The following is a 13,078-nucleotide window of genomic DNA, read 5'->3' as shown; positions in this document are numbered from 1 at the left end:
GGGGGCCTTTCTGGGTCTGAGCTGGGAGTGGACGTGCAGGTGGTGCGTATGATCCAGGAAAGCTGCCCTGGTGACGTGAGGCTGATCCTGCTTCAGTGACAAGCTTCCGGGTGATCCCAGGACGGGATAGTGAGACGGATCGTGTTAGAAGAAGGTAAGTGAGTCCCCCCAGGAGGAGGCTCTGCGAGCTGGCCCGGGGAGGGGGTGAAGGGAACAGGCGTGGAAGCTGCGGGGAGTGGGCAGTCCCCCTGGGTGGGCGGCGGGTGCAGACCCCACTCCGTTGTCCCACAGCTGTGCTTCTGGCTGGATTACTTGGCTTCTCGGAGCCTCAGCTTCCCAGTGGGGTGATGGTAGTGTGGACTGACTAGTAATTTGCTCAGAACAGGGTAGCAAGGGGTCTAGTGGGAATTCCACAGAACACCGTCACTATGGGAATCGCAGGCCCTTTTGCCCGCAGGTCTGTCTTCAGGATCGGGAGAGCAAAGCCGAGCAGACTTGCAGCAGAGCCTGGGGACGGGCTCCGTTTGGTGGGTCCCCCTGTTTTCTGAGTCTTGGAAGGAGCAGCTCCAGTGGGCAGTGGCGGCTTCATCCCACACCTGGGAGCATCCAGACCTCAAGGCCCAGCAGCCCCCGAGCCCTGTGTCTGGGTCCCCGGGAGGCAGGCGGGACAGGCCGGCATCCTCCTCGGCCCCCTTCCTGCTCAGAACATTCGGGTCCAGGCCGTCATTAGGGAGAAGCAGGGATGGGGGTGTCCCATGTGGGAACAGGACATGGAGCGGCTTGTGCACGTGGACGTCCACACCGGGAATGTGGGTCGGAGGGACGCAGGCACCGGGAGAGGCAGGCGGTGGGCCTGAGGAAGCAGGGCGGGGCCAGGGGTCCTGGGAGGGGGTGCGAGCTTCGCCTGTGCCGGGCCTCACACTCCACGAGGCTTCCCTCCCCTGTTCACTGGGCAGGAGGGGCTGAGCAGCGTTGGTGGAGGGACCCCTCGCATCCTCAGGCCCTGGCAGCATCAGCCCTCTGGGTTCTGAGTCGGGGAGCCTGAGGGGCACAGGCCCAGCTGTGCCCGCAGGGAGGCCTGGAGGGGTCGGGCGGGAAGCACGGGTGTGGTCTCGCCTGTGCGGAAGCTCCCGAGCCAGTGTCCAGTGGGAGCCCTCACCTCGCACGTGGGTTTCAAGTCCACGGCTCAGATCACCTTCTGGCTGCTTGGTTTGTTTTCTGGACACAAAGTCCTAATATCTCCTATGTCCCCTGCCCGTGAAAAGGCACGTCTCACCTGGCACCAGGTGCTGCCTCTGGTGCCCCCTGACTGGACGCCCAGCAGCCAGTGTCACCGCGTCACGACTGTCAGGAGTGTCAGGCGTGGGGGGACAAGAGCACACGGTCCAGGCCCACGAGGGGCCGTGCCATCCACGGAGCCGGTGCTGTGGCTGTAGGTGTTCCCTCCCCACCCCGCGGGCAGAGACCACCGTCCCCTTACAGACTGTTACCAAGTGAAGTCACGTGGACCCTGCTCGGGCCCCAGCCTGCGAGGCGCTCTGCCCCAGCGGGGAAGGTTTCCTTTTCCCACGTGGGTTCCAGTAGGCAAATAACAGAACCAAAGCCGAGACCAACACAGCACGGGCTCTACTCAGTGGCCAAAGAACGGAGAAGCGGGAACTGAGTTCACAGATCACCTTCTCGCCCTCCTGAAGAGAGTGGTTTGATTTTAAAGAGTAAAGGCAAAGGGAGGAGGAGGGAGGCTAGTGGTGGGATGAAGAGGCCTTCCGGGGAAGGGGCGGGGCTTCTTCCAAGGGGCTGGGGTACCACCTCCTTTTACCCGTTTCTGGTCCTTCATGTCCAGCCATGGCCGCCGGTGGGTGTGTCACTTAATATGATGATGTAGTAAATTCAACATGTGATGAGACTCGGGGTCGGTTGGAGGTCACACTCGTTGCCATCCTGGTCCCAGCTGGTTCCATCTGTTTGTTTGTTTGCAGCGTCCTTTCTTACCTCTGGACCCCTTCACTTAAATACTTAGGGGAACTCCTGCTGAAGGTGGGGGTGCAGGACAGCCCTGTGAAAGGTGGGTGCACGGGGCTTGAGCAGAGCCTGGAGCAGCTCTGACAACAACAGGAGGCTGAGACGGGCGGGCAGTCTGACGCCCGCACTGGGGCCTGTGGTCGGCATGCGGAGGGGGTCAGCCGGGGGCACGTGTCAGGGAAGGTTCTCGGTGTTTACACAGAAGACGTGAACTTGGGCCCAGATGCACAGCTGCCTGCAGACGCTGCTACAGAAACCCTTGATTCTTTCCTGAGAAAACTGGTGGGCGGTCATTCAGGCAACAGGGCAAACAGCTTGCTCTGGAGGCTCTTGTGGGGAAGTGGGGACTTAGCAACAAGGGCTCAGCCTGCATAACCCCAGAAGCCCTCCCAGGACAGCCCCAGGACCGCTTCTGGAATGGCAAGCAGAAGTGGGTCTTCCACCTACTAGACGTGGAGGAGAGGGCTGGGGTCTGCAGGGCCGCCCTCACCTTCAGGTATTGGCTGGGAGGCTCACAGGACCCAGCACATGCTTGTGACTTGTGTCCTCACAGCTGAGATGGGTCACAGCACGCAGTAGGGATGCCCGGGAGGGAGGGGCCCTGCTCCAGTCACCTCATGACCCTTCATGCCCCCTCCTTCCCTCGAGGGTCTCTAGGGTGTCTCTTCCCCCAGCGACGAATGGCAGAACCATGACAGTTACCAGCCCCGTCCCCCCAGGGAAGCTCATTAGAGACTTGGCACCTGGCTGGGGACTGGTCACGTGGTGTTGTCTGCCCTCACCCTCCAAAATGCCAGAGCCCAGAAGGGCAGCCGGGGTTCAGCATGAACCACATGGTTTGTGCAATCAGCACAGGCGCAGGGAGCTGCCCCTAACGGGAGGCGGGAGGGTTTAGATCAGGCCAGGGAGCTGCTCACCAGCTGCATTAGCTTCCCGGGGCAGCTGTGACAAACGACCACAAACGGAGGCTCAGAGCAACAGAAACCTGTCCTCTCTCAGTCCCGGAGACCAGACGTCTGAGGTCAAGGTGTCCCAGGCCCGCGCTCCCTCCGGAGGCTCCAGGAGAGGGTCCTTCCCGCCTCTTCCAGCTTCTGGGGGCTCCAGGCGTCCCTGGGCTTGTGGCCTCATCCCTCCCGTCTCTGCCTCCGTCTTCACATGGTGTCTCCTGTGTGTCTGTGTCTCTCTGCTTGTCTCTTAGAAGGACACTGTCACTGATTTAGGGCCACCCTGATCCAGGATGACCTCATCTTCAGATCCGTAACTAATTATACCTGCAAAGACCCTACTTCCAAATAAGGTTCCATTCTCAGATTCTGGGGGACATGACGTGGACATAACTTCTGGGGGCCCCCCATTCAACCCACTATAGCACCCAGTTCCCAGATGCCAGCCGACCTTCCTCAGGACAGCATCCGGCTGGTGATGTTCTGTGTTTCCTCACGGAGTTGTCTCTTGTTTCTTGTGGTAACAGTGAGGTTGGGTGGGGGGTGCTTCTGGCTGACCTCCCGGTCATCCAGGGACCACGCTGACGTGTCCTTCCCAGGAGGGTGCGAGCACGGCCAGGGCTCCCTGGGAATACTCCACACAGACCGCTCGGTGGTCAGACACCTGCATGGGCTGGACCGGTCCCCAGCACCTTCTACCACATCCACAGCCTGGTGGACTCTGTGCGGGCCTATGACCAGAAGGTGTGGGCCGGCAGGATCGGTGGGAGCCCTCCTGCCTGCCACGTGGCCTCCAGCCCACCACAGGCCCTCCAGTCCTGCCATGGACATCCCCATCGCATTAACCCCCAAGAGACCTTCTGGGAGGGGTGAGAACTTGGCCATGAAGAAGACAGGGCAGGCCCTAACTGCAGCAGATGGAGGCAAGTACTGGGGGTGCTTGGCTATTTGTCCCCCAAAGACCCAGGATGTGGGCTCTGACTTGATGGGTCCACCTCCACCTGGGCTCACCTGGGGGGTCGCTGCAGGATGAGCGTGTCCTTGGGTGATTTTCCAACTCTCCCCACATCAGCCTCACTCCCTGGGCCCCCCTGGTCCCATTAATAGTCTTTAAATAGTGTCTCTCACCCATCAGGCCTGTGTGGGAGATTTTAATATTGTGTGGGAGTCCAGCGACCAGCGCCCATGTGTCCTGTGTGTCTTGGGAGGGGAGGGAGCCTCGCTCTCACATTCCTGCTCCAGTGCACCTGGGTTCGGGGGCAGCAGACCCAGGCTTTGTTCTGGCAGAAGCTCCCTTTCTGTGAACAGGTCTTCCCCCACTCCCTTTATCCTCACTGGAGGCTCAGGAGGCTACAGCATCAGGGCACCTCCAGCACCAGGACCCCACCCTAGGGAATCTCTCAAGAGCAGGGACCAGGCCTGCAGGTGGAGGGGAGGAGGGAGCCGGCCGCTTCAGGATCCCCGGGGCTAGGAAGCCTCCTACGCAGGAGGGCCTTGGACTCAGCTTAACTACCACCCAGTGTCTCCTACCCCTCCCCTGGTAGGGGGGCCCTTCAGATTCCAGGGCCCCAAGATCCTCCCCACCGACTTCTGACCCCAACTGCAAAGTCGGGGACCCAGAGACCCCCTCCCTAGCTTCTTTTTTCTTGGAGGCTCCCAGAATTCCCTGAAGCTGTTATACTCAGGGTTTATTATGGTGAAGGATGCAAGTTGAAATCAGCGAGGACAGGGGGATGAGCAGGGTCCAGCCTCCTCGGCTGTGACAGCCCAGGGAAGCCCACCTGAGTCCTGAAGTGCAGGGTTTATTGGGGTCTGTCACGTCAATGTGGGGACCGCCATGTGCCTGACCTTGGCCTCCAGCCCCCGGGGGGGAATCGGGAAGCCCCACCGTGTATCACGCCGTCAGCACAGACCAGCCTGGAGCGAGGCCCACAGAGCACGGACACTCCCGTCAGACTCAAGGTGACCTCTGGAGCCAGGAGCAGAGGCCCGGCCTCTCTGTGGGCAGGTGAACCCACACCGCATGGGCCCTGGTGCAGTGCCCGTTCCGCGTGGTCAGCTGGGTGCACGCGGGTCAGCCAGTGTCTGCGTGTCTCAGCCTGTAACCACAGACCACACTGTCCTGCTCTGCTCACAAGAGCGAGGCCAATGGAGGGACAACAGGGGTGGGAACAATGCCAGGTCATGGTCAGGCTGGGTGAGAAAGGGTCCAAGGAGCGAGAACCCGGCTGCCCTTTCCTGGTGAGCCGAGAGCTGACGTCCACCCTGTGGGCAGCCCCTCTCCCCACGTCCCGAGGTAAGGCTGCCTTTCCTGCACCCTGGGGCAGTGTCATGCCTGTGTATAGAGCAGGACGCACAGCAGTGCACGCAGCAGGCCTGATGCCTGCCCTTGCCATGTACTTGGGGGCTTGGTGACGGTGGAACACCCTGACAGGACATGGGCCGGCCCCGGGGAGGATGGAGGGGTGAAGCATTTGGGAGCCTCTGGAGGGGATCCTCACCTGTCTGCACAGGTGGACTGAGGACACAGACCAAGGGTGGGCAGGCGGGGAGCCCAGGAAGGGTCCTGGGTCATCCCTGAGGCTGGAGGAGGGGTGTGGAGCCGGGGGTGACGGCGGGGGCCCAAGGGGCTGATCGCCGGACAGTGTGGAGAGGGACCATCCGAGGCAGCGGGGAAGGTGAAGACTGTGCCGGATGGAAGGACAGAGAGACCAGCAGGCGGCGCTGTAGGGCGGGATCAGGGCTGCTCCCTGCAGGGCGGCGCCTAGCCCCGCGCCGCTGGAAGCCACCTGGTGTCCAGGCCAGACCCCCGCCAGGAAGAGAAAGGAAACCCTGTCTACACTGCTGAAAACACCAGTGCGGGACGTTTGCCCTCCTCTTCACCTGGCAGGGAAACAGGCAAATTGAAGTGGAGGTGGGCAATGTGGGTGCTTGGAGCCTGGAGAGGAGGGTTCCTGAGGGGGTGAGGCCACAGGGTGCAGGAGAGGGACAGGGGGTGGGCAGGGGGACGGGCAGTGAGTGTCCGGCACTGGAGCACGTGCATCCTCGCTTGGGCCGGCCCCCCTCCCCCAAAGGCTGGGTCTATTAACACAGCGACCCTGGAAGGGGGTTTTCTGTGTGGCTGGTTCACTGAAGCTGGGTGTTTGTGGGCACATGGGACAGTCTGAAGCCCCTGTGAAGACATTGTTCTCTCCGGGGAAATGAGGTGGACACTCAGTCCCCGGTCTGTGGATGGTCTAGTCCTCTGGGTGTCTTGTCTTTTCTTGGGGGTCACTGGAGCTTTATCCTCACTCCACGGGGTACAGGAGGAGAGGGATGCATACACCCCGGGCTCACTGTGCCTGGGCTCCTGGGGAGGACCTCTCTGGCCCACATGTTGACAGGCCTCAGTCACCCCTGCTCGACACCCCCCCTCCAGAGACTCGGTAAGAGGACCTGCCCTGTGAAACAGGGCGCCTGGGTCGGGGGGCTTGTGGGTCCCTTCTCAGATGGCCACACTCAGGTCTCGGGGTGGGGTGGGATGGCCTGTGGCCACTCGCCGAGGTCACCACGCCACTGCGGCTCCTTTCTGCGGCCTGAGGTGCCCCGTGGATGGCTGGGTGAGGGGGGAAGGTCGCCATGACAGGGGTGTATGGATCAGGAGTCCTGGGCCCTGGGTCCCTCCCCGAGGAGGAGTGGGGGTCATGCCCAGAGAGGGGGGGCGGCCAGTGATGGTCCTGGGTGTCAGCAAGCACAGCGCCACACCCCGCAGGCCGGGTGTGGGATTCCTGCGGCCCCCGCACAAAACACCAGACAGGGGGTGGGGTTGGGACAGGGGACACTTCCTCTCAGGCCTGGAGCCTGAGGTCAAGGTGCTGGGGGCCCACTCCTCCACGGGTTCTGGGGTCAGTCAGTCCCAGGCCACTCCCAGCCCCGTCTCCATCTCTGCCGTCACATCGCCTTCTCCTCTGTGTGTCTGGGTCCAAATTCCCCCCATGAGGACCCCCCGCACACAGGTCAACCTGGGCAGCTCTGTGGTGGCCCATCTGCACACAAAGTCCCAATCTGAGGTCCCAGGGAGTCCATCTTCCCGGGGGAAGATGTGAGCGGCAGGGGGGCCTCCAAGGCCGGAATCCAGGAGCCTCACGGAGGAAGAGGTGTCCTGACTCAGGGAGGACAGACGGACAGGCAGAGGCGGGAGGGAGGCCAAGTGGGCGGTCACCCCTGTCCTCTGGGGGATGAGGAGTCTCTAGAGGGCCAGGCTGGAGCTGGCGTGCAGGACGCAGAGGTCAGAGGCAGGCGGCCTGGTCTGGGATGTGTGGGGTCACATAGGGCAACCATAACCCAGTCCCAGCCTTAATGCTAACCCTTCAAACCACCAACACCAAGCCAAATCTAATCAAGTCACACAAATACATCATAAAAAGAAAAGTACAGCAGTATACCTCATAAATATGAACGCAAGAATCCTCCACAAAATTAGAGCAACACGAAACCAACAGAACATTAAATGGATGATGCCATAAGCAAGTATCTCTACACCAGAAATGTCAGGGTGTTCAACATATTAAAACTAAGCAATGGGGCTTCCCTGGTGGCGCAGTGGTTGGGAGTCCACCTGCCGATGCAGGGGACATGGGTTCGTGCCCCGGTCCGGGAGGATCCCACATGCCACAGAGCGGCTGGGCCCGTGAGCCATGGCCGCTGAGCCTGCGCGTCCGGAGCCTGTGCTCCGCAACGGGAGAGGCCACAACAGTGAGAGGCCTGCATACCGCAAACAAAAAAAAAACCTAAGCAATGTATTGAACAACTATAAAGATGTGAAGTAAAAACACATGATCGTATCAATTACTGCAGAAAAAGCTATAATCAAAATCCAGTGCTATTTCATGATACAAACACTCAAGAAAGTAGGAATAAAAGGAATTTTGTTCAATATGAAAAAGAGTAGCATACAAAGCCACAGCAAACACCATGCTCAATGTTAAAAACTGAAAGATTTACTCCTGAAATCAGGAACACCACCAGGAAGCTGGCCACCACCGCTGATAATAGTGTACTGGAAGTTCTACCCAGAGTTTTGAGGGAAGAAACAAAAGGCATCCATATGTGAATGGAAAAATTAAAACTGTGTCTATTCACAGAGCATAGGTCACATCATCTTATATATAAAACTACCTATAATCAGCAAAGAAATTATTTGCGCTAATCAACTAATTAAGCAAAGTTACAGAACAAAATATCAATTCATGAAAATCTGTCTTACATGTATACGCTAGCAAAAAATAATCTGAAAAAGAATTTATGAAAACAATTCCATTTTTAATGTCAACATCAATATTTAGGAGTATATTTAATCAAGGTACAAGACTTGTTTTATGTATGTAAATTTGTACGTTTGAAATTACTGGAAAGTAAATTACTTTTCAAAATATCATGTATGTCAATAGCACGCCAGAAAAGCAAAGAATACATCAAGCTTCCATATAGAAGCCAAGCTTTACCCAGATCCAGTTCACCCAAAGTCCGCGTGTCATTTAAAGGCACTGGGGGAAGGTTATATTAGGAGCCACTGTCCTCCGTGTTGTGGACGACCTGGATAGGTAGAAACCGTGGGATTTTGGAATTCCAATTTTCCACTTCATTCCACAAAAAAACTATTAGAACTAATAAATGAATTCAGTAAAGTTGCAAAATCAATACACAGAAATCAGTTGCATTTCTAAACACTAATAATGAACCATCAGAAAGAGAAAGAAGGCAACCCTATTTACAACTGCATCAAAAAGAACAAAATACCTGGGAATAAAGTTAACCAAGGATGTGAAAGACCTGCACACTGAAAAGTTTAAGACATTGATGGAGAAATTGAAAAACACACCAATAAATGGAAAGACATCCTGCTCTCAGGGAACGGAACAATTAATATTGTTAAAATACCCATTCTACCCAAAGCAATGGACACAGTGAATGCAATCCCTCCCAAAATTCCATGGTATTTTCCCCAAAAATAGAGCAAATCCTCCTAATATCTGTGTGGAACCACAAAGGACCCCAAATAGCCAAAGCAACCCTGAGAAAAGAGAACAGGCTGGAGGCATCTCCCTCCCTGACTTCACACTACATCACGAAGCTACAGTCACCAAAACAGCGCGGAACTGGCTCAAAACAGGCGCAGGGACCAGAGGAACAGGACGGAGAGCCCAGAAATAAACCCACAGGTATGTGGTCAGTTAACTCACAAGAAAGGAGCCAAGAACAGACGCCAGGGAAAGGACAGTCCCCTCAATAAACGGTGCTGGGAAAACCGGACGCCACACGCCAAAGAACAACTCTGCGCTCTGTCTACACCACACACACAAACTGGCCAAAACCCACAATTTTCCACATCAGCTCCTCCCCTCCTGGGTCCTCTGCAGATGGAGCCCCTCCGCGGTCAGCCACGCACAGGAACCTTCTCCCCACCTTCCCTCACCTCTTCTCCTGCTGCACTGCTTCCTGGCAGGTCCTGAGGAGACCCGGCTCCTGTCAGTGTCGATGCGACCCCGCACTATCCCAGAGCTGAAGCCCTGGACAGCCCTGATGAGACCCAGATCCCATCAGCCGTGTACAAACTCAACTCTGAGTGTGGAACACGGGTCAGCAACGAGGGCTACACGCCCCCCACGAGCCATCAGGGAAGTGCAGACCACGCACGCTCACAGTTCAGCGAGACCCCACTCCCAGTGGGCAGATGGGCTACACACACTAGCCTTTGGAAATTCAAACTGAAATGCAGTCAAATATCCTGCCGTTGAAAGGGTGGAGTTACAATTTACAGCCACTGTTCTCCAGATCCCAAGGAGTACTGAGACCATGCAGGGTTGCAATGAAATGCTATTTTCTTTTATTCATGGGAGCATAGCTGAGGATTTCCCAGTTTTGCAAAATATACCTTAGGGGACTACAAGACAGAACAGAGCTCTGATCACCCATACTTAATTATTCACTGTCAGTTTGTGAAATATCAAGCAAACAGCAAACCAATGCAGAACAGTCTCTCACGGTCGCAGTCCCCTAGGCCCAGAAAAGGAGATTCCCAATCAACGGCCCATAGGTCAGAGACGAAACCAAAGGACCCAGCTTGAATCCAAAGGGAAGAAACCCAACCAATGCCCTATCAGAGATGGGGCCAAATGACCAAGCCTTAGTCCCAACCAATGCTCTGCAGTAAGCCAAGCCAAAGCAATAGGGAAGAATACCCTGGTGTCATCACATGTGAGCTCCATTACCAGAGATGTCTCAACCACCCAATGCAAGTACTGATACACACATACATACAAACAACAAATACAATCACACAGACAAGAGATCAGATGAGGCGTAGTCCAAAAATTCCATTCCCACTCCCAGATGGAGGCCTCCAGACAGATTGGCCCAGCTCCTAAAAGACAAACGGGCCCAGAATGGTTCACAACAAGCCCAGGGTGGCTCACTGCTCGCAATGGAATGAACCCAGATGGAACGGGTAGAATTCCCAGGCTGTGCAGGGTGGAGTGAATCAGCCCCACATGACACGGAGTGCGGACTGGAGAGCTCAGGACATTCCTCATCTCCAGACAGCCTTGGGCTGGGATGGTCAGTGTCTGTCAGGGAGAGTCCCTTCGAGTTCCCTGGAGCAAAATGAGCTCTGGCAGCTGCTGGGGACTCAGGGAAGGGGATGCCCCGGCTGGGGTCCACCCACCATGGATACAGACTCCTGGCTGGCTCGACAGAATTGTTGTCAAACCCAAGTTCATGAGCCCAACACACAGTGAGGACAAACAAACTGAAACGTCAGAGTTCGGAGCAGAGAAAGGTTAATTGCGAAAGCCAAGCAAGAGAACAGGTGGCTCGTGCTCAAAACACTGGAACTCCCTGATGGTTTGGGGGGAAGAGTTTTTAAAGGCAAAATTTGGGGTGAGGGCTGCAGTGTGTGATTTTCTTCTGATTGGCTGGTGGTGAGGTAACAGGGTGGTGCTCCAGGATTCTTGTGCTCAGCCAGAATTTACCATCCTCCGCTGGTTGGAGGCCTTAGTTCCTGCAGAAGAACTCAGAGACATATTGTTATGTACATCTCTCGAGGAGGAACCAGGACCCTGCCTTATGCTGCTCTATTATTAGCTGACTGCTCCTCCTTTATTTCTGTATTCCCTCCCCTCCCTAATTAGTAACTGTTTGAATCTGTCCTTTGGAACTCTGGGAATGTCCAGGAGGCTGAAGCCTTTTTCCTACAAACAAGAAACAGGGGACACGGAAAGGCTTTTGTAGCCAGGAGGGCCCTCCTGCTTGGTGGATACAGTTATTGATAAAGATATATGTAATTTGAATACAATGATGATGATGTAAAAAAAAGACTTTTTTTTTAGCTTTATTACGAACAAAAACGTTAGCTCTAAACCATATAAGGTCTAGACCATTTTCCGATATGATAGTTACCCAGGGGAGGAGTCCTGCTGAGAAAATTTGACTACCGAATGAACTCTCAGTGTTTCTATAAGAAAAGCAGCCGTGTTCAGTCCTGCCTCATTAACAAGGTGAATCAGACAGTCTGACATACTGACTTGTCTGATATCTTCAGTATTTAATAACCTTAGTATTTCTGTCCCAGAACGGAATGTCACATATTTTCATGAGGGCACCTAAGGTCATAGAGCACAAATAAATGTTCAAGAACTAGAAGAACAGAGCCTTTGCAGGTTGCGGTGATGAGTTCCATAATTTAACAAATGTGATCTTGGTATTTGCACGTCTCTGAAAATTAGAACCAAACACGTTATGAATTGATAGAACCTGGTGGGTTTGTTTTTTTTTTAAGAACATTTTGACTGTAATTTTCCATCAGAACAAGATCCATGACTAGAACGTTAATGAAGGCAGAATCTATTTGTCCCTCCCCGTTAGCCAAATGCAACCTGAAGACAGAAGGCTGGGAGCCTCCTGGGGCTCAGGGTGAGATAAAGCCGAGGGGAGCGTGGTCTGAGGACCACGGCGAAGCCTGCAGCACTAGTGCTAGGGGGTGGCTTCTGTTGTGCTGTGTTCTGCTTCCAGATGGGTGACGTTACAGCAGGAGTAGATGCTGGTGATGTTACCGAGTCCAAGCTCGTTCTGCTCGCCGCACAAGCCAGTAAATCGGAGACGAGGCAAGGAGGCAAGGAGCGCGACATCATTTGGAAAGCCGGCAGACGGAGAAGATGGCGGACTCGGTGCCCCCGACCATCTTATGAAGGATCTGGGTGCCGCTTTCTTTTATAGGATCAGAGAGGGAGAGGCGGTGAGGAAGTTAAGTCAAAAGGACTATCAGTCTTGCGAAACGGGTGAGGGGATGTGTTACTTTCTTCTTTCTTGCGGCCATTCACAGGTAGGCAGGGTCAGATTGTCTCCCTGCGAGCTGAACAGAGGCACTTTAACATTCAGGCAGAGGGTTCCCTGGGGCAGGCCATTATGTATGATTATAGTAACAAAAGCAACGAAAAGCAAAAGTTAACGTCAAAGAAACAGATCCAACATGGAGTCAGAATTGGCTCTTCCCTGTTACACTGAGAATGATGCAGTAGAGATAAAAACATGACACTGCAGAAAGAGATGACAAAGCCTTCATGTGGGGAGAAGTAATAGAGGAGGGTTGCCATTGGTATGCGTGAAGACAGGTCCTCTCTTGCAACAGGAAGAAACACAAACCTGGAAACGAAGGCAGGTTGATAGATTTGGTGATAAGACTATGTGTAGTTTTTTTCTGACCTATTCAGTTTCTGAGGCCCAGAGGGTAAGACAGGAGGGGCAGTGTGACAATAGCCATCTCAAAGTATGGGAGGACACCCATCCTGGGAATCTAGAAGTCGTGGGCAGCACTAAGGCCCCACCCAAGGCGAGGTCTTGACAGGAGGTCAGCACACCCTGCTGAGTGGGCGAGTGGAGAGGAAGAGGTGGAGTTATCCAGTGGGGGGGGGGGGGGGGGGAGGGGGGGACAGGAAGGGGGTTGGACCGTGAGCGAGGGAATGTTCTTAACCTTGGTGCGGTAGACCCAGGCCAGGTGGACTGGATGTGTGTAGGCCTGTGATGGCTGGCCAGAGCGGTTCCTGAGTAACTGCTACGCACCAGAGGCAGCGAGCTGA

Source organism: Phocoena phocoena, chromosome 8 (genome assembly GCF_963924675.1).
Source record: "Phocoena phocoena chromosome 8, mPhoPho1.1, whole genome shotgun sequence".
NCBI lineage: Eukaryota > Metazoa > Chordata > Mammalia > Artiodactyla > Phocoenidae > Phocoena > Phocoena phocoena.
Note: the sequence above shows the minus strand (reverse complement) of the source record.